The following is an 18,807-nucleotide window of genomic DNA, read 5'->3' on the forward strand; positions in this document are numbered from 1 at the left end:
AGTTAATTCTTATATCAGGTTATGCACCTATGATATTTTGAAAACATAAAACCTAACAGCTTCAAAGCAAAAAATATTTGTTTGGACTTTTTTTAGTCTAAATACTCTAAAAATTATTTCACAAAACTTGACAGTCCAATATGCCAAGTTACAGAAAAAGAGGTAATGCTGCAGGTAATGCATATTTTGTATATATATGAGGCCCCTGAGTATGGGATTCTGCATAGAAATCTTGTGTTTATATGAACCCCAGGGATGCATACACACATCAGCTGGGCTGTTTCCTTCTTCCCAGAAATAGTGCATAGACTCATGACTGGTGTCTTACAAACCCAGGACTGAATATTGTACATTAAACTATACTTATAATAGTGATTTGCAGAGGCAAAGTTATAAATGCAGATCCTGAATTTCTGAGCTAAGTTACAAGATCTACACAAACCAGGGATGAGAACATCTCTGGAAGGAATTATTGACTTGATGCTGAATCTATGGTTGTTCAGCTCTTGGCACAAGTCAGAGGAGTCTGTCAAGCTGAGAATTGATAAAGCAGAGCAAAAGGCTTTTATGCCTTACCAGTGATGTCCCCTCCTTGGCTGCCTCTGCAGTTTGTGGGGGTGTGAGCTTGTCCATTTGTACACCAATGGAAAGATTCCCTGCCCCCGGGGAGTGGAAGAAATCCATGAGTTGTATTTTGGATTTTCACACTGCTCAAGGGCAGAATTTCAAATACAAAGGAATGCTGCTTACTTTTTTTAGGACTGGTAAATAAATGTCTGGATGGTAAATTTGTTTTATCCACAGAAGTGTCGAAATTCCCTCATAAGCCCAAGAAAAGGGTTCTAATGCTTTTCCATTCTGACAGCTCTCTACAGGTTATACTGGGGCAGTGAACATATATATATAAATATATTTATAATCCAATTCTAGAAAGCCTATGAATAGGGAAGATTGAAGTATTGATTCACCTGTTTCAATGTATTGAGTCTGATGCAACTCTGGTTTTGTATTTTTTTCTGAAGAAGTCTCATAAGGATGATTTCTTGGTGCCCATGCTGTGCACACAAAAAGGCAGTTATCAAGCACAGGATAATTATCTGCAACCTGTTATAATGCTCACTTCCAATTTTAAAACTCTGTGTTCATGACCAATGAATACACTTGCTCTGTTGAACCTGGAGAAAGAGCAGGAGAAGCCATGAAAATAATTTAAAAAAATCACCTTCTGTTCCATCATAAAGTTTTCCATCCTTAGTGTGGAGGAGATTGCAGAGACAGGAGAGCTCAGTTTTCAGGCCCACGGTCCTCTTAGTGTCTGAATAGCATGGATCCCAATCAATGTCAGTTCTGAACGTGACTTTTAAGATGGGAATTCTTTTCCACCCAAAGCTGCACACAATATAATATTATATTCTTTCATGTAGGTCATCTAAACAGCTGTTGAATTGTTGAAGCTTCCAGCCACTGCTGATCTGAGTCAGGTCTGAACTGATGACCTGCTTATGAAAAGCTAGAGTCAGATTTAAGTCCCCTGAGTCATTTAGACTGCCTGCAAATGCATAATTAACATTTAAAATGCAAGGTTTTTTTTAGTAGCAGGAGATGAGGGATGAAGGTGGCCAGTGTTTAATAATCTAGACCGTCCTGATATAACATTGTAAAGAAAATCTGTACAGCTGGAAAGTGCAAGCTTTGATGTTAGGAAAAACATTGAGCTGCAAGTAAATCTGTTTTTCACTGGAATAAATTTCAACATTTCATTTTCACTGTTTGTTAAAGGATTAGAAGAGAGAGCCATGGGGTAGTTAGGACACTCATCTGAAGTATTGGAAAGGTATTCAATTCACTTAAACAAGGTCCCCCATATCTTTGCAAAGGTCTTGCAAACACTTTCTGTGTAAGAGACTAGGAGATACCATTCTCCTATACAGGTGTCCCTTTTCAAAAGATTGAGTTCATTCCTGTGTGGAATGGTGGTTTTGGTTCTAATTCAGGGTATTTTTGCAGGAGGACAACTAACCTTACACTGTTTATGAGCAAAGATGTACTGTAGGGAGTTTGCCAATGTCCTTCCAAAATAGTGTTCACTGCATCAAGCCAAGTTCACTTTCAAATTTGCAGTGATGGAATTTCTGTAGTATCTTTTGGGAGACTTTCTGATAGACTAACAGATTTTGGTGTGACTGAGTTTTTGCTGATAATATTAAGAGAAGATATAGATACTCTGTTTATCCTATGACTCCTGATTATACATACCCAAGCTTTTGCCCTGTTTTTGATATGTTTACAGACTCCTACACCTGCAGATTTTCATCACAAATCACCAACAGTGATAAGGCCATCAACAGAGATAAAGGCCAAAGGAAGTTATAATCTAATTTTACACAGAAAGAAATGTATGGAAATGTGCTAGGATAAAGGAGAGGCTGTGAAAGACTTGCTGTTTACACTACTCAAACCTCTCCAAATCCAAAAAGGACTGCCTGCTTTGTCAGCTTCTTTTAGATGTAATTTTTCAGGTTGAAGTTGTAATTAATCTGGAAACATTCTTCAGCAGGGATATGATGGCAAATGTTTTTGAGTGAAGTTGTGTCTGTCAGGTTGTGGTTCCCACCAGGCAAGGTGCCGTGTTTGTGATGTGCTGTGCAAATGAACTCTGCTGGCTCTTCCTTGACTTTATGCAGAGGTAGATTTGCAGTCCTCCTGTAGCATAAGTGAGTTGGGAGTGCTGGGATGTGTGTGTGTTGAAAAGGATCTGATTGCTTCTGGAGGGTGAGGTTATTCCACCTGTTGCACATGGCAGCAGAGCTGCCAGTGGGTGGAAATATCTGCTCCCCAGAAAAGAGGCCAAGGAGGAAGAGTAGATCTGAGGTGGGATAGGAATAAAGAGTTTGATCTAGTGAAATCCTAGAATTGCCTGAATGTTTTGCAACTCGATTTGCAAAGAGTAGGAGGAGTTGGTTTATAAAAGATTTTCTTGAGGTGAGCCATTTGATTTAGCTTACATTATTTGTGTAGGGCCTTACCCAACAAACAGACTGATTCCTGGTTGTGTGTGATGAATAGGGCAGAAAATAAAGCATCATTGCAAGTGGCTTCCTCACTGCTTGAATTATGAAAAGACGTTTTCTAATTTTTGGCTTGAATTTATTCACAATCTCTTTGCTTGCATTTGGTCCTTTGGCACCATTGGTCATTAACTGAGTGCTCTTCTCCCAGTGATGATTTTCTTCCCTCACATGTAGACAGAGCCATCAGCTTCCCCTCAGCCTTCATTTTGCTGGAGTGAGTGAGAGGAGTTCCTTTATTAACCTCTTTCATGCTCTCCATTCACCTCCTCAGTCTAATGCCCTTTCTGACACTTTTCCATCTGAAGCTCAACTTTTTAAACAAAGGTCATGATCAGTATTATAGATAATATTCCAGATAAGACTTTATTTTCCTTTCTCTCACAAAAAAGATTATTCACTTTATAGTCTGGCAGTAGTCTCACTGAGAATGTCAGGATTTCACACAGGTCAGAGAGAGGTGTCCCAACTTATTAGAGCTTTAGATATTCCCTCCTTCATTTTGTCTCCTGATTTCAGTTACTTGTGATAATATGCACAAATATTTTTTTCACCTACAGAAACAAAGGCAAAATAAAAATTATTAATTGTGAAGGATCATTCTTTCCTTTTATCCTAAATGCTATACAAGATTAAAAACACATGTACTTATGTTCTTAATAGAAAGAAGCCATCCATGATCAATAATTAAAACAGCAAACAAACGTATTAAAAAGCATTTTAAAATAATTTCAGCATTTAAAAAAATATTGCAAAGTGTCCAGTTCATTGTTTTCTGCATGGACAAATGTTAAGTTTTCCCAATCTCTTTTTAGTAAATAATTTTAGTAAAACTAATTTTATTAAAACATACATGACTTATGTACCTAGAATTAACAATACAGCTTTTAAGGGGCATGGTATATTACTTTCAAAATGTCCTATTTTGCTATGAAAGATAAAAATATAGCTCTCCACTTTGTTTCCTTATATATCATAATAGAAGAGGTAAATCATATAGAAGTGAATCAAAAATAACTATAGAAATTCATAGAATTACTTGTGATATGAGATACAACCCCCTGAGTGATGTTCTACCTCTATTGAAATCTATGGGGTTTTCCCCTGACATGACAAGAAAGATTTTTCAACTTAAGTGTATCATAATTGAGGTTTATGGCTGCTTGCTGTGACAGGCAAAGTCACCACATTTAATTTACTTACCTTATTTTTAAAAAAGAATACCCTCTCCTCATTTACATGCCTAACCAAGAACAGTTTAGACTTGCATAAAAGAGAGGCAAATACAGGATGAACACTGTAGCCAAGAGAATAATCCTACCAGGATGCGTGTGGAAAAATGTTGAATTGGAAAATAAAGGTGCAATTGCATGAATAGCTGATGTAATTTTTACTTACACAGTAAGGATGTCAATAATAATAACAATAACCTCCAGATGGATTGTTAATGAATTACCATTTGCAACAGCAGTGGAATATTTTTAATGTGTCTGCTCCTGAGAAGTCAGGCCCAGGGCAGACCAGCACTTTCATCTTTAAGGGAAAGGACTTTGGCAAGCAGCCATAAGTAGGAAGGGGTTAAGGGTTGTGCCAGTGGTGTGGGGGTTGTGCTTCTGTGGGGGTACTGGGGCTGATTTGTGTCTCATTACAGTCACAGCTGTAAGAATGAAACATGCTCTGATTGTTTTTATTTTTTCCTCTGATGGTGGAAGCTTTCTTCTTTCTCTTAATTATATCATGTTTCATTATATATTTCACTTGTGAGGGAGACATCTGGCCAGGAAACAAGCAAAGGGAAAAGATTTAGGCCACACAATATAACTTATATAAATTTTAAAAAATCCCTTAATATGCAGGCTTTTTCAAGACAATATTTACATTTTATCAACTATTCCAATCAAAGATAGTGATTTCAGGTACATTGCAAGTGCTCCCTTCTTTTTTCCAACCAGTCTTATGTCAGTCTAGTTCATCTCTGAAGTGAAGCCTAAACTACAGAATACAAGAAAAGTTTCCTTCTGTTTATATCCTTTCTAGAAAAAGACCAGCATCTGAGCATCTTTAATGCTTATTAATAGGAAAAGATATTAAATATAGTCTTCACCTTCATGTCCTGACTGCAGTGGAAAAAGGTCAGTGCTGAGCTGCAGAGCTGACACTGCATATTACACCATTATGCTGTAAACAACTGTACACAGGTTTGCTTGAAAATTTTAGTATTTAGTTTGCTCCTTGAAGGAGAAAATATAGTGCCAGTAAGAAGAAGCAGATATCAGGTAGCAATTTCTTCTATTTGTTATTTTTTATTATTGGATGTGTTTCCTCCATGCCCATATTTCAAATAGCAGTTAAGGAACCATAGGTAGAAAAACATGGACATCATGTCCCTTCTAGGTTATACCTAAATATTTGTGTACAAGATGAAAGGGCCAAAGAGGGAGCCATCACTGATATTCTACAGTCAACTTCATTTAAAATGAAGCTACCCTGTATAGAGAAAAGCTCACCTGACACTGAAAAACCTTTTTTTTCCTAGAAATAAAGTGTCTGGGTCTTTTTAAAGTATTTTTGGCTAATGAAAACCACTATCAAAGAATCTCAAAGAATTGGACTAGATGTGAATTAGACTGTGAAGGCGTGTAATGTAATCTCCTACAATTGCAAGAAGTAAATGGAACAAAAAAATCAAGAAATAACACCCAATAACCTTGTCCACCTTCTAGAGGATGTTTCAAGAAAGCTCTGCCAAGATTTCTTGCAAAATTTGTGCAGCCAATGCAATACCACTGGCTTCAGAATGGTGAAACACTAGTGCTGTCTGAATCATCTAAATTGCTTTGCAGGGGAGTAGGAAACATACTGAATAAGCCCTTACAGGCTTTCAGCATTGGCATTGCTCTAGTTGGTGGAATTAACAGATACAACAGGTTCTAGAAAACATAGTCTGGTGCAGTTTTTTAGTGTCAATGCAATTTTGGACAAGACAAACTCTGGTTTCTAGACAAGGAATTTAATTGTGCCAGCCAGCCAAGAGAAAGAGAAGTAATGATTTCTGGGCTGCAAACACATGTTGCCAGGTCCTGCTGAGCTTTTTGCACTCTAACACCTCCCAGTCCTTTCTCTGCCCTGCCTGTACCTGTGGCTTGTTGCCTGATCCCAGGTGCCAGGACCCTGGCCTTGAATTGCATGAGGGTCTCCCAGGTGCACCTCTCAGTCACCTGGCTGGCATCCCTCCCCTCCAGAGTGCCACCTGCACTGCACAGCTTGGTGTGCTTGGCTCTGGGACACCAGTAAGATCCCTGCCCTGCAGGTGTGTGTGTGTCTCTGGCTCCTCTTTCTTATTCTCTGTGCCACATGTATTTACATAATCATTTAAATTGGACTCCTGATGAAGCTGGCCTACTGGCTGGGGTTGCTGGAATTCCTTTGTGCTGTCCTTCACATGCTCTTCTGTTAATCTGCAGCCCCTTTCCAGGGTCTGGGCATCTATTGCTGGTATTGGCATCAGACTGGCAGAAGCTGGAAGGATTGAGGTTCTCCTCAATTTCAAAATTCAATTTCCTTATAGAGAGGTTTAAATTTAGTTACCAATCCACTTTTGCTTGAGTTAATATAGTCCACCAAAACTACAAGAGATTTCTCTACCAAATAAAGACATATGGAGGATATGGCACAGATTTGCCCAGTCTGAGCAAGGAGCTGCCAGGCCATTGGAGTTAGGATAGGATATGGGGGTTGCTCTGTTATATAGATGCAGCATATAGGCTGGAATCTAGGTTGTAGCTCATTTTAGAAGTTCATTATTTATCCAGGCTATAAGTTCTGCCTGTAGGCATGGGAGAGAAGTAAATACTTTCAGAAGGTAAGGTAATTAACATCACCTTAGCATAAAGATCTCCAGCATGGTTGACTCTGGAGGTCTTTCTCTTGTTCTCTTTCACCCTGTTCCTCTCTCTGTTAACTTTTGGGGCAACTACAAAACCAGCTAAGCTCAGGTTCCTAAATCTCAGTCAAATTAAATTATCTGACATGTAGCTTTAATGAACTTGGAATTTGGTATGTATATCATCAATCATTTCTTGAATAACAGTGTCTTGGGATCAGCTGAATAGAAATCTTAACTTAGGAAAAGTAATGTCAGATTTTTGCTATTACTTTTAGGAATTCTTTCCTCCCTTGAGCTTTTCCTTTTATTTAAGATTGCCCACCAAACTACTAATTGGACCATATTTCATTTGTTTAGCTTATTCTTGTATGGACATATTGATATCAACAACATTTGCTCCACTATTTGAATTTGCATAATGATGCATGCATGGGATTTGTAAGGCTATTATGCAATAATAAGCTTTGTATTTCCATAATTATGTCATAAGCAATTCTGCCATGAGTAGTGTCAGTGAAGTCAAATAGGAATGACATTACAGTCATAAAACATGAGAAAAACACTTGTCTGCAATAATATTAGTAATGACCTTACAGCTTCTGGTGCCCCAAGTGAAAGCGGGTTATTACAAACTGCATAGTTTATGTGTAGTAGAAGTGGGTTTATTAAAGTGAATTTTTGATCACAAGTTTTCCATAAATACCATTGCAAAACAACAAGTTTATCCTGTTATTGAATCCTCTGGACAAAATTGGGGGAAGCTGCATGTTTCTGTGATGAACTTCAGTCAGCCCAGAACATGATATATTGAGCTGTTGTGAGGGAGATAGGATGAAATTTAGAAGTGCTTGGTTTTTTTTTGGTTTTGTTCTTTTTTTTTTTTTCAGCTGAATCTTCTCTCACTCTTACATAAAACATTGTCTGCGTCCCTTTCTCCTCCTTTTGCTTCTTTACAGAAGCTTAGTTGGAAAATGGGGTTTGAATTCCTTGGGATAGACCTATTTGTAATTTAAGAAATTGTACAGGCAGTGCTGCCAGGCTTGTATATGTTTTTCCTTTCTTGGAATATGAGAATGCTCTCTTCTTTGGCTCAAAGGTTGGTTTAAATGAAATAAATCAGAATGCCAATGTTACTGTTTTTTTCTTTTATTGCCTTTTTTTTTAGCCTTTTTTATAAACACCAGAAAAACAGAAATGCGGCTCTGCTAGCAGTCAACAGGTTTTAGAGAGAGAAGGTGAAGGGAGCAGGAAATGTTTAATGAGAGTTAGCTGAATAAGCAGCTGACCTACGCATCTGAGTGCTCCTTTCACACAGGTAATGCAGGCAGTTTGTTTCAAATATTGTTACCATATCAGATCATTGCTTGTCCAAGCATGTCTTATTGTTTGCTTAATTTTTCTCTAGCATTTTTGTTTATACTTCTGTACTTTATTTTAGTATTTTCTGAGAATAATAATTTGTAGTCATGAATCAGTAGCATTTGAAGGTCATTTTAAGATACTAATAGGTTATGTAATGCAACAAAATAGAAACTAATATTTAGTCAATCTTATCTTAATTGTACATATTCATTTACTTGTCTGTAAATCATTACCCTGGTTTTGAGCCTTGTGCTGTATGCCATCTTTCATTATCAAATAACCATTTGAAATTATCGCAATGACAATTGCAGGATTTTTATAATGAAAAGCAAGTGTGATAGAACATACACTAGTCAGATGTTATTGAAAAACTCAATAACATCTGACTAATTATTGAGTCAGATAACAGTGCTGACTAGTTATCTAGCAGCTCTTTGGTTAAAGAGATGTTCCTCTTTAAAGAATTAAAAAGTAGAAGAGAAATCTTCTGAGCTTTATTTTCAACCACTGTTAATTTCCTATAAAAAATGATATAGAAAACAAATAATACAATAAAAGGACCAGTCCCCTTGAGATTGTAAACAAAAATGGCTAGGCATGTGTGTTGCACAAACTTAAGAATTAATAAATTTGTGTGCTCACACATGCATTTAATCTCAATAGAAACAAAATTGTTCATGCAAGTGATCATGTAATTTTTTATTATGTTAAGGTCATTTATTTCTACACATGAAATTGCTTATGCTGACTGAAAAAATGCCATTCATCCACACACTTATGTCTATTGTCTGATTTTGCCTGTAAGGAACAACCTGTGTTTTTAAAGAAATGACAAATTGGAACTAAGTGCACATTTCTCTCAATGTTCCAATAAAAGCTTTTTGAACCAAGGGCACAGACTGCCTGACCATTGAGCCGTGTGATAAAGCACAAACAGTGCAGGAAATGAAAACCCTGGGAGTAGCAGATGATGTGGGCAGGAGGCACAGGTATTTCACTCAACTCTATCTGGTTCACTCCCCAGGCTCTCAAAGAAAACTTAAACATTATTTACTCAACCATGTGCTAGTTAAAACCAATATCTCTAGACCATCTGTTCAGGAAGATGACCTCATGCATCTTTGTGCCCCAACATTACGTCAATGTAATTCTGACTAATCAATCTCTGCTTGATCGCACTGTCTTACCTATAGAGAAGAAAAAGGTGGACTCAGATTTAGCTGGGTATTTCAGCATCACTTTGTGAAAAACAGTAAGACCCTTAGATGTGATAAAGTAGCTTGGTTCTCCTGGATGATGGGAGCTTCTCTGAAATATGTCAGGTGAAGGGCTTGGACATGTATATTCAATATATCAAACTATAATTTTGCAATTTTCAGTATGAAATCTGTTCCTTTTCAAAATACTCATCAGAGAGATCAATATTGTTTGGATCTTCAGGATTTTCTCATATCTAACGATCTTTTCTCTTTCAATTATGTGTTCACGTTAAAGTGGGGTTGCTTTCACAATAAAATATTGAATGGCTAAAATACTTCTGCATGGTACTAACTTTTCAGTGTAAAGTGCAGGTGTGTATTGTGAACCTTGTATGGCTGTTGGTTATAACCAAAGAATCTTGCAAGTAAATAAATTACAAGGTAGCAAAACAGTTCAGTGTGTCAGCCTAGGAGTTCCTGAATGGAAAGAAGTGCAAATAATGATCAATGGTTTTTCAAATTCAGTGTGTGAGTGCTTGGGTTTCTAGGAATTTAGCCCCAAAATGGATGCCTGATGAGCATTTAGAATTGAGACAGGAGTTTTGATCAATTCTAGTTCATCTAATCAGGTTAGTGTTAGGTATTTAATCTGTGGATGTACTCAGTATCTAAACTGATGACAAAAAATCCTTTATTTGCCTTTTCTCCATATTTTATATTCTACTTGTTTTGTCAGATCCAGTATGTGCATGAATCTTACTTTAATGGTGAGGAGAATTTGATTCAATGTTCCTCTTGAAATGTTGTGAAAGCCTGGTTAGACATTCTAGCACTGAACATGGTTTTGCTGAGCATTTTCACATGTCCCTGTCACTTCTGTTTATTCATTCACACCTTTGCTCCTTTCTGATATAGTTCCTGTTTGTTGCCAGGCAACTCTGGCTGTATTATGCAGGTTCTGCAGTACACCCAGAACTAAATTGCAGTGCACTGTAAAGCAATAACTGATGGTAGACTGTACTTTTTTCTTAATCACACCATACTTATGTTTTCCAACTGTTTGCTTTTAATTAAATATGTTGTTCATCTGAAGGTTGAAAGCTTTCCAGAAATGTACTCAACAGAAAAAGAAGATTGATCAAGAACACAATGAAATGTGGAAAAAAATTTGAAAGGCATGTTTATGTTTAATCCTGAATCTTCTAAAATACCTTTGGGATGTGCCATTGTCTTTTGAGGCATCACTGTTTTGATGTGTTTTCACACTCCTCAGCTTAACAGTGTTGTATCAGATTGTTAGTGAGCCATCAGCACTACCTAGAGACAGGCAGAGACAGCCATGGAGTTGAATAATCTCGTTTTATTTACATTGTTGTGGAACTTCAGGCACAAAGAGGTTGTGTGTATGTAATTGTATAGCACTGTATTTGTATAGCATATGTAGAACTGGGGTTGTTCTGTCTATTAGAGCTGGACAGGGCTTTGCAGAGAAAAAATTTTGTACAAGATCCTGGAAAGCCTTTCTAAAAAGACAAATAAGAAAGGAAATTTACAGTTACTGTCAATGAATACATGTCCAATGCTGAGGAGAATAAATCTCACACACGAGAATTAATTTACATACTATTAAAGTTGACATGTTAATATCAAAGCATTAAAATATGTAAATAGCATAAGCATGCACAAAATCCTAATTACTGCTTTACATTATCAACTCATTTACTCTCTGATATTTTACAACTATTCAGCTGTGTCAGCAAGCAATTATAAAAATCTACTACAACTTGATGGTGATGCATTTCTGTGCATTTCCTTTTCTTTCCAAAAACATTCTTCCAGTCCTGAAAGAGAACAGCATGGAAAAGGCTCATATTGCTGAGTGTCCTTTTTGCATGAACAACATATGCTTTGAGTTTCTAGCGGTTCAGTGGTCTTTCTTTTATACTGCTTACCAAAAAAGGCAGATTTATATGCAGGCTAATGAGAAGTGACATTTCTTACGCTCTCTGCTACAGTTACAGTGCAAATTTAATCCATTGCAGGTGTTATATCATTACAAAATAAGCTGGAGGCATATGAGCACTGAAGAAAAACTTAACAGTTATTATCATGGAAAAAGATGCTTCATTTTATAAAGCATTGTACCTTTTCAGTCATAAAGTCTTTACAGCAGGGAAGACATTTGTCATAAAAACTGTACTGCCAACCTGTAATAAGACAGTTTCTTTTTTTCCCTCCCAATAACTTCAAACAGCTATTGAAAGCAGACAGCAGTGGTGTGATATTTCTTGATTTCGCTAAGTGTCTGAATTTTGATCATGCTTTAAATTAAATGGAAAGTTCTTTGGCAATGTAATATTGCTATTGTGATGAGTCTCTTGATTTATAAAAAGAAACATTTCATGTCAGAGCAACTTGAGATATATCAGATTCTGTTCTGTCAGTTCTTTAGTGATGTTAAAGAACTGGTGCATAGAAAAAACCTAAATCACAGAATTATAGCATGGCTTTTGTTGGAAGGGATCCCAAAATCATCCAGTTCCAGACCCTCTGCCATGGGCAGGGATGCCTTCCACTAGACCAGGTTGCTCAGAGCCCTGTCCAACCTGGCCTTGGATACTTCCAGGGATGTGGCAGCCACAGCTTCTCTGGGAAACCTGTGCCAGGGCCTCCCCACCCTCACAGGGAGGGGTTTCTACCTAACACCTCATCCAAACCTCTCTGTGAGTGGGAAGTCATTTCAGCTTGTCCTGCCACTCCATTCTCTTATGAAAAGTCCCACTCCATCTTTCCTGTCCTACTCCCTTCAGGTACTGGAAAGCTGCAGTAGGGTCACCCCAAAACTTCTCTTTTCCAGATTGAACAATGCTAATTTGCTGAGCTTTTACTTGTAGGAGGGATGCCCCATCCCTCTGATCATCTTGGTAGTTTCTTCTGAACTTGTTAAAACAGTTCCTTCCTGCAGTTCCTAGACTTTTTATAGAAAATATTTCTGTAACTGATAGAGCTTTAAATGTATCAGAAAACTAGAACCTGTATTGAAAAAATTACTTTTAATTGGGAAAAATATTTTTTTTAAAAAGGATGTTCTGAAATGATTTTAATTATTACTTGGTCATAGAGGGTTTCTGCAAATTATTCAGTTATTTTTGCTTTCCTCTCAGTAAACATGAAGGGACTAAAATTGTGGAGGATTAGAACTGTAATCTGACCCTGTAGTATTGCTGTGGAACTCATGTGGTAAAGAAAATAAAGGGAGCTAAGAGACTGACAGAAACAACTTCTGTTAAAGAGGAAGTTAGAGACAAAAGGCTCACACAAAACTATTTTAAGCCAAGGGCAGATGACACAAGATTCAGAATTTAATGAGCCTTAAATGCCATAGAATGTGCCACATATGCAGTTATAGCATGAAGTTTGTACAGTTCCACATCTCCATTTTTTAAAAGCCCTTGAAGCTCACACACACATAAATTCAGTTATAAGGAGCTCAGAAATGAACCCTAAACCATTTCATGTTGTAGCCATCATCTCTTCCAGGTTAGATTTCATTTTAAGTGAGGCAATTTCAAGCTCAGTTTTCCTAACAGCACAGATGACTTCCAAGGAATATCATTTTGCATCCCCTCACTGGCAGGGTGCAGGGGGTGACACCCGGGTGGCCCCAGGAGCAGCAGTCTCTGTGAGCTGTGCAAACACATCTCCAGCCTGTGCCTTGGACATTTTCTCTCCAGCCTTTGACTGCCTCTTGCCCAGTGCTCCCTTTCTTTGCTCCTCTCAGTTGCTGCCTTCCTTTGCAGAGATTTTGATCAGCCACCGTTTCCACTGATGTGTTATTTTGGTTTCTCTGTGTGTTTGTGTTAGGGCTGCATTCAGGTCTCCAAGTGACAGTTCTGTGCCATTTTTGTGCTGAAGTGCCAGAGAGTTGAGACTGATTTAGATGCTTGCTCTCAGTTTTGGTAGACCTTGTGGGCCAGTGCAGATGATGGAGAGAGAATGATGGTTTATGTTCAGACCCCTGGAATGCAATCATGCCCTATGATCTCAGGTAACTGTCTCTGTGGTTCTTTTAAATTTATGTTGTGTTGGAGACACTAACATCCATCCTGTTTCTGATAGGTATTCCAAACAATGCTTATTCCTATTTTAGATCACCTGAAAATACTGACTTTGAGATTTTAAGAATCTATTAGTGCAATAAATTTGTTTATCAACAAGAATTTTTCAAAGAATGCTATTTGAATGGCATTAAATTCTCTACTTCTCACTGCTGGCTGAGCTTGACAAGCCTTTACAGCTGCAATGAGAAAGAAAACAAATACTGACATTTTCCTACACTAGTTTTCAAACATTTTGATTTTAAAATTAAAGATTACCTTTTCAATTCCAAATTGATACAATTTACAGAATAAGTGTAGGAAAATAATTTTAAAACAGCCATTTCATTTTAGGGCAAAGAAAAGATTTCTGATAATCAGAATTTATTTTCCATTTTGTGATCCAGTAGCTAAGCCAAAATGTACATCAGCTGCTCCACTTCTTTATGCTACTAATTTTTACATTTTGCCTTGAAGAAATATAGTCTGAAATGTGCATTGTACCCAAGCTAAAGGATTGCATATAGAAGTAACAGATATTTAAGGTTCTGCCTTTACTGACTGTAAGCTAAGGGGTTCCTGATTACATCACAGCAATGTACAAAAATACCCACAGGTCTGAGTGGTCAGTGCTGCTGGGGCAGCTCAGTGCTGGCCCTGCCAGGGCCGCAGAGAGGAGCCGTGGCTGCTCCCTCGGAGCCATCTGGCAGTGGGAGCGTGCCCGGTGCCAGCCCGGGGCCGCTGCTGCTCCCCCTGGCCCGGGATCTGTGCCTTCCCTTGGGGGGGGGCAGCAGGGAGGAAATCCTTGCCATCCATCCCTCTCCCTGCACTGCCACAGCGGGTTCTGCAGAGCGAGCAGGGTGCAGCCTCTGCGTATCAGCTACTCGTAATGCCAATGATTGTGGGAGCCTTTTGGTGTGCATGAAATGAGAATTTTTCCTTTTGTCCTTCCTTGAGTGGAATAGCAGCTCATTAGTAAATTCAGAAGAATATGTGTTTCAGCACCCAAACCAAGGGGGACTCATTACACACATGTAGAAATCTGTTTGGGGGGAAGGTATAAATTCCTGGCTATACATAAAATGCTTTACACGTGCCGTGGATGTCCATGCAAGTTTATGTTTCAGACTAACAAAAAACCAGTGCCAGTGTGGACATGAAGGGGGACAAAAAGTGATGATGAGGTTGAAGGATGGGCCATTTTATGCTCTAAATTTGCGTTCCCAGCTCTACATGCATCAAAACCAGCAAAATGTCAAGACTGTAACTTAAATATGTGGGAAGCACAAACTTGAACCATACTGGTCAGAGCTGAGGAAGAGAAGAGAAACAAGTCCTTTATTTGCTTACTTTGAAATGGGGAACACAAAGCTTTTTCTACTACTTGTGTTTTTTTTTCCTCTCCCAGTTTCTTTAGTTCAATTTACATACAGGAATAATTGATTTGGGTTTTGATATTTGTTTGTTTTACACACAGACCTTTCTTCCCTCCCTTTAAAAGTCCCCATATTCTTAAATAGAAAGCTACTTTTGTCTGTGTGCACTCTGACAGTATTTTGAGGGATCTTGATTTTCCGTAGTAGTATCCAGATGGAAAGTGTGTGACTTCTATAATAAATAATACAAATGAGATGCTACCAAATGAAAAACCCCTGGAAACTGAGGAAAAAAAGACAGCTTGCAATCTCCCCTGAAGTCATGCAGTTATGAAAACAAATATTCTCTAAAAATATATGAATTATAGATAGATTTTGAATCTTTGCTGAAGTGGTTTTGACTTTTCTTACCTCATCTCAAGATCTCATATTAATAACTGCAAATCTGTGTATAGTTAGGTGTGTAAATGTACATCTGGATTGGAAGAATTATCACGGGGAGATGGAATTTTTCATACAATCTTGTGCACATCTCATGTTCCCCTCTTGTCATCCATTCCAAACTAGATACCACTTTTCTAAGAGGGTAGTTTTGCCCTCTCATTTTGTCTTATAATACAACCCTGAAATTTTGTATGTTTGTTCAGTGGAACATCACCTGAGCTTGTGGAAAGGGAAACAGTAGCATTTTTAGCATGTAATATTTGCAATGAACTTTGCTGATAGCAACTAATTAATAACCTGGTTTTGAGATTAAGTGGGGATTATTATTTATCTGCGATGGATATGGGCCATGGAGAAATAGAGAGCTGACTGAAGCTACACAATTATTCTATGATACAAAAAAGATTAAACTTGCAGGGCCTTTGTCTCCAGTTCTGTGAGAAGCTTGTGCACTTTCTAAACTTTAGGTATCTGTTTATGTCCTTGCCTGTTCAGTAAGCTATGAAATCCTGTACTGTGAGCAGCGTGTATCTCATCATACTCACTGTCTGCTTTAAAAAAAAATAAATTAAAATATCACTTCTGAAAGAAAACCAAGGTAAAATCTTCAGAACTGTTGTACTGGGTGTATTAGGAACAAATCCCCTCTGACAGTGCTTCATTGTTTGACCTTGCTGAATTTTTGCCTACAACTCAAAAATAGGTGAACTGTGAACTGCATTTTGGCCTTTATCTCACAGAATTTCTCTATGGATTTACCTGAATTCAGCTCTGAGTTTAGTTCTGAGCGGATTGTAACACAGATAAATGCAATTTAATGAAAAAGAAGCTGATCTTTAGTAATAAATTGGCAACGTGTCTTGATATTAGTGGCTGAAGTGTTGCACATAAGTTAGTACATGATGCTTACTAGGAGAAAATGAAAATAACTTGTGTACTACACAGCTAAATGGCCCAGCTGGGTGTTTCTTTCCACGCGTGGTTAGTGCTGAATTTTTTTTTTTAAGCAGGTAAGATAAAAGATAAGATTATGAAATTAATGTAACAGAAATTGAATAAAGAAACAAAATACATATTTTCAAGTTCCAACTACCAAAAATACCTGATTGTTATTAATTAATAAGTGTGTTTGTGTTGTTCCAAGAAGGGAATTGAAATTGTAATTCTTAGTTCTGCCACCATATACCCTGAGATTTTGAAGGGAATTCTCCATTGGTTTCCTGCTATTTGTTCAGTGATATTACCCTGTGCTTGAGAAGAGTGACAAAGAGGGATTTTCATATTTGTATGACTTAGGCTTACTCTGTGGTGTTTATCTTTTTAACTTAACCTGAAGATACTGAAAAGTACTTCTCTTGCAGTTGAGGTTGGAAGTCCTGCCAGGGCTCAGGGGTTGGTGGTACCATATTATCTTGGCTACTTCCAAATGGCTGTTGACATAATCTCTTGCCAAATAAATAAAAAACCCTCTTTATATATAAAACCAGATTAGGTGATATGAGCAAAGATGCAGATCAAAGATCTCCAGGTGAAAATATTAATGAAAATATGGTGGGCTGAGTTACTGTCCTCAGTTAAGTTACTTAGTCTCTGTTTTTCCTGGATAATTTGTCATTTTTTAATGTGGCAGCAGATATAGCAGGAGGTAACGTTGTTCTTCAGCATGTGAGAAATTGTATAACAGAAGGTAGTCTTTTGATGCAATGGGTTTTTCCACTGATAAAATTCAAAAATCTTCAATAATTGTGGTCTTGAAACTTCTCTTTGTCTAACAGCCAACTTCTCAGTGTAGTTACAATTTGATATAGAAATAACTTGGAGGAAAACAGTTCAAATCCTTTTGTGGATTTTTTTTTTTATTTTAAGGTATAGTCTAACTTTGTATTTGAGAGGTTTTTGCATACTTGGAGACTGGTCAGACTTCCAGTGAGCTTCTGAAATTTTGGTCATTCCAGCTATGTTTTGCTTTCACTTATAATTTGTGTGAGAAGGCTAGACTAATTCTGTCTAAAATATGTGTAATAATCCTGGGGAAAGAAATCAGTATACAATATTTTGTCACACAGTTTCATCTGTGTTTTCAGTAGTAAGAATCTTTCCTTGATAGATGGAAATTTTTAACTAAAATCAGAAGGCATTCAGGTCTGCCAGTGAAGTAAGCGTGCATAAGGTCCAGTTGTATTCAGCTCCTAAAGCTCATTGAAATTCTTCAAAGTGGTGAAATGAACATAGAATTTTAGATATTTTGTAAAAACTCACTGAAATATAATTTAGAATGTATTTTCTCATTTTGCTGTAGGAGTGTAAAACTTTGCAATGATTTATAATCATAAAATCATGATCACCATTCATGAAAATTCACATAGACCTACTGTGTGAGGATTTCATCCTCTTCGAAATTGCTTTCTCCCATAACTCACCATTTGTTTCAGTTCAAAGGTAAATTACAATTATATCCTCTGCCTGCCCAAAAGTGCAGTATTCTTATGCCCCCAAGCAGCAGACTGCTGAATTTTGAATTCAGTGGTGCTCAGGAGCAGGATTTCTGATTTACTGATGGTGAATCAATAGTACCAATTGCTTAATATGAGATTCAAAAACCTATTAAACTGGGCTTTTATTTTTTTAACAGTGTTGTAAACCTATAGCCATGTACAGACTATAAATAATGCATCTTTTTCTTAGTTAATGCGGTAAAAATGCCCAAATACCATTTATTTTCCAGTCCTCCTGATGCCTGGCTGCTCTTAGCCTGTCCCTTATTGGATTGTTTGATGCACAAGCATCCCTTGGGGCTGGCCTTGGGAGCAAAGGCAGCAGCTTCCCTCCTTCCCTGGGTGCTCCCACCCTGAGGCCAGATAGTACAGGACTGAGATTTTAACCAGCATGGCAAAGGGTTTTCTGTTTCTGGGAGCCTGCAGATATTGTCACCGGTTTAGAAATAGTCCGAAACATCTAATTTTGCTTGTCCTTGACTTTAACTAGGTATGAGGGTGCTCAGATTTTTTTACAAACAAATCTTGGGTTTTGTATATCAGCTTTAGTTTAATGGGGGCTGTTGGTTGCAGTATTGCTGAAAAGGCAATGTTTTTTAAAGCACTGATGCTAGTAGCAGCACCAGCATTTAAATAAGTGCAATCAGACATGGTCATTGTTAAATTGTCTCTTCTGCTGTTGGTCTTAGAACAGTATTCTGTATGAAAACTCAGTCTTTGCTACTGATACATGAACTTTTTTAGGGTGAAAACCAAAAAATCTATAAAAGACTCTCATACTAATCAAACTGTGATGAATCCCGACAAAATTTGCCATCTGGTCTTTGAGTTCTGCATTTGAATATTTACATTCAACATTATTAGGACGCTCACTAGTAGA

The sequence above is a fragment of the Molothrus ater genome, chromosome 12 (genome assembly GCF_012460135.2).
Source record: "Molothrus ater isolate BHLD 08-10-18 breed brown headed cowbird chromosome 12, BPBGC_Mater_1.1, whole genome shotgun sequence".
NCBI lineage: Eukaryota > Metazoa > Chordata > Aves > Passeriformes > Icteridae > Molothrus > Molothrus ater.